The sequence below is a fragment of the Dipodomys ordii genome, unplaced genomic scaffold (assembly GCF_000151885.1).
Source record: "Dipodomys ordii isolate 6190 unplaced genomic scaffold, Dord_2.0 Scaffold157, whole genome shotgun sequence".
Classification (NCBI taxonomy): domain Eukaryota; kingdom Metazoa; phylum Chordata; class Mammalia; order Rodentia; family Heteromyidae; genus Dipodomys; species Dipodomys ordii.
Genome location: NW_012267373.1, coordinates 1,874,379 through 1,878,431, shown reverse-complemented (window position 1 = coordinate 1,878,431; position 4,053 = coordinate 1,874,379). Strand labels below are relative to the sequence as shown.

Below are 4,053 nucleotides of genomic sequence, written 5' to 3'. Positions count from 1 at the left end.
GCATTCTCTGGGCTCCACTATTTTCTCCTTTTTCATGGTTTAACTAGTTTGACCAGAGAAACTGGCTTATAAATTACAACAATCTTTTTACTTGAAGATTTATAAAATAGCTTAATGTCTCTTTCAAGCTTTAAGTAACATAGATCAAAGATAGGAGGAAAAAGTGTTCATATAGAATTCCAGAAATCCTTCCCTTTCCTGATATGACAGTGTATGAACTGGTGTGCTAGTAGCAAGTTGAATTTATTTTCATGTGGCCACTAGATGAATCAAGAGCTCTCAGCAGGACACTAATATGACTGATCTTAGTTTTCTCCTTAATACTTATTCACCTCACAAAATTGCTGTGAAAATAGTGACTGTGATGGGGATAGCAATAATATTTTGAATAGTGACTAATAACTTTCAAAGTATTCTAATACATGTGATCTGTTTTGAACTTTATTATAACATCGTATGGCATGCCAGAAAAGCAGTTTTGTCATAGATTTTCATGAAAAAGAAACCAAGACACTGACAAAGTTTGGAAACAATATAAAAAAAATTTCCTTTGTGAGGTTGGAAATGTAATAGGAAGGACAAGAAATACAAATGTTTCTGGGCAAGGAAATGTAGAAAATAGCCCTGTATATATAGTAATTTTCCTCCCTGTATGCCTAAGGATATTAACTAGATGGAAAAGATACTTTGATGACCAACCCGTCTTCCTCACATTTCCACACAAACTCTGTGTTTATAGTTACAGAGAAAAATATAACCACCAGAAAATAATACACCAGTATGTGCATGATTTATAAATGTATACACTATACATGTTGAGAAATCATGCAAAATCACTGCTTTTATATGGAAATTCAGCCTATTCAGGTTCACTGACAATAAAGTGTAATATCTTTCTTCTGTAGTCCTTGATTGGTCCACCACAGTACTGCGTTTCACCAATTGGCCTGGTAAAGAAAATGTACCATGATATAATCCACATGCAGAGGCAAGTCTTTTTATAAATTAATTGTTGTACCTACTGAAACAGGTGAAATTGCTCTTTATCTGCTGTTATACTAATTAAAGCCTTTTTAATGATTAATAGTACTTGATACAAATACTTACTATGAGTATAGAGATTAAAGGATGCGGTGGGATGCAGGGAAAAGGCCAAAATAACAGTAGCCAACTCAACTCTTTTACAGAAGAGGGATAGAATTTGCCTTGCACGGATGGAACCATCAACATTAGCAGCAGCAATTTCTTTCTTGGATCTGTCAGTAGGCACAAAGGGCAGAGGAGAGGAAAAAATAATTTCGGGGAAGATAAAGGGAGAAGTCTTAAAAATTTGTCATAACGTATTGGGAGGATAATGTGAGGAAACAGAGCTAGGAAAGTCAGCCAAAGCCATTTGCCAGGGCTGCGAGGATTTGTAGAGCTATTGAACCTGTAAGTTGGTATAAGGATAAATGATGAGATCAGCTCTTGTCTCAATAATGGGCCAAGTTTCTGTCATCCCTTTAAAATAATCACGCTAATTAAATGGTGATATAATTAAAGGTCTCAAGTTCCAGATGTAGGGAGTAGTAACCAATTTATTGGCCCTTGTGGTTGACAAATAAGCCCAGTGGGAGTATAATCTGTGGGCAAAATAAACAGGTTTATTAAAGTTAATAGGGCTACGTATGTCACTTTATTAATTAGTTGTAAAGCCTTTTGAGCATTAAGAGCCAGCTTCTGGGGGGAAGTAGTATCAGAAGGTCCCTGAAGAATATCAAATAAAGGTTTAAGGTCTCCAGTGGTTAATTTTAGACTAGGTCTAATCTAATTAATGTCTACCAATACTTTTTGAAAATAGTTTTATTTTTTGGTCATGAACTCTGGGCCTGGCCACTGTCCCTCAGCTCTTCAGTCCAGGGTGAGTGCTCTACCACTTGAGCCACATCACCATTTCCAGTTTTCTGGTAGTTAATTGGAGATAGGAGTCTCACAGACTTTCCTGCCCAGGCTGTCTTTGAACCACGATCCTTAGATCTCAGCCTCCTGAGTATCTAGGATTACAGGTGTGAACCACCGGCACCTGGTTAAGTTCAGGTTTTTAAATGATCAGTTTTCAGTACAGGCAATTAAGAGTGAATTGGTTTTCCAGTTATAATATGGCCTAAGAAATAAAAAAGAGACATAGTTCGACTTTTTTCATCAGCAATACGTAGTCATGCAAGAAAAAGATGTTGTTGGCAGACGCAGGCGGGCATGGAACTGTAGTTAGTGTTGGCTCCGCAGCGGTGTAGCATCTGTCCCAGATGGCAGAGGTGGAAGAGACACTGAGGCGACTTCAGAGCCAGAAGAGAGTGCAGGGCATCATCGTGGTGAATACAGAAGGCATCCTATCAAAGGCACCATGGACAATCCCACCACTACACAGCACGCCAACCTCATGCATAACTTCATCTTGAAGGCTCCGAGCACTGTGCGTGAAATTGACCCCCAAAATGACCTGACCTTCCTTCGAATTCGTTCCAAGAAAAATGAAATTATGGTTGCACCAGATAAGGACTATTTCCTGATTATGATTCAGAATCCAACAGAATAGCCACTCTTGGCTCCCCATGTCATTCCTTAATTTAATGCCCTCCAAGAATTATAATGTCAATCATGTCATCTGACCAGCCCATAAAGATGACCATAGATCCCTCGTGAAACAATAGAGATCGCTGTAGATTCCTCATGAGCCAATTCAATGACCAAGGGTGGGTTGGCAGCTCCCCTCTACCTTCACCAGATGGAGGGAGGAATTCTTCTCCCTTCCCCGCTCCAGTGACCCCAGAGTTCCCAGGAGGGCTCCTCCCCACCCCCTTCCTGGCTTTGGAGCCGCTGCTTAGGAGAAGCCCACACCCAGCTTCCTTCTGACCTTCAGTTCACAGTTGCTCTTGGAAAAGGTTGTTTTTCTTTAACTAAAAATAACCAAGCCACTTAAAAAAAAAGAAAGAAAAAGATGTTGTTGAACAATAAAAAACAGGTGCTGCAACAATTCCAGGTGGGAACGAGCCAATCAGACATCTAGTAATAGTACGTGTACACCAGCTAGAGGTTCCCTCAGCCTGACTTTGACCTGTAGCCTCATTTTCAGCTCTACTTGCGGGATACTACAATACTACCTCAGAACCTGAGAGAAACTGGTAGGGGATTAAGGAGAAGAAAGACCAAAGATGGGGTTGGAAGGACCAAGTAGGCTGAAAACCTAAGTGGCCATGATCTTTATTTGTCACACAGTATTATAGTCACACAAGCAGAATATTGGCTTCCCATCCTCAGGAAGCCCAAAAGTTCAGTAACTGCTAAAGATAAATTGTAGACAGCGGTTTTCCTGAGAACACAAACATTTCTATCTATACACAGCATGGTTAGAACAGACAGTCTACTTAGTTGAAAGCACACCAGCCAGCACAGGGTACTACTGAATGCAGAAGGCATGTGACCAGTACCAAGAGTTGGTCCCTGGCCACACTCAGCAGCTGTAGGACCCTGTGTGCAGCTTCAGTAGCTCTATGCCTTTCATTCTCTATGTGACAGAATTTGAACCATCATGTGAAGCATGCTTTAGTTCGTATTCTTTAGTTCCAAGTCATAGAAATCCCTGGGGGACAAGCGGGATGGGGGGTAGGGACGGGAAGGAAGGTGAAGACAGTTTATGGTTCTGTGCAGGTGAATTATAATCATTAAATGATTCTCTCTTTCTCTCGTTCCTTCCCATCCCTCATTGGATTTACTTAAAACATCATTATCTCCTACTGCAAACAAGTTCAGCCACTAATGAAGATCAAGCAGGAGCCTTTCTGCATCTTCTCTAGAACAGGGAGGACCCAGAAGGATTCTCCAAGCTTAGCCTGTACTCTTTTTACTCTTGGTTGATCACCTGTCTAATGGTGTGTTGGATGGGGAGACTTGATTTGTTTCTATTTTTTATCATGGATAGCTCTTTAGATGCAAAACACTTCAACATAGACTCACTATGTAATTGCAGACTGGTTTTCAAATTCTAGGTTTACATGCTTTTCAGTCATGCCCTTG

General features: G+C 40.4%; 1 pseudogene across 1 annotated transcript; it reads left to right on the top strand.

Moving 5' to 3' along the window:
• The first annotated feature begins 2,236 nt into the window (after window positions 1-2,236).
• Window positions 2,237-2,794, top strand: LOC105998156 (annotated as a pseudogene). The gene has a single exon (XR_001175672.1). The product of XR_001175672.1 is annotated as a dynein light chain roadblock-type 1 pseudogene (transcript).
• Window positions 2,795-4,053: the final 1,259 nt, after the last annotated feature.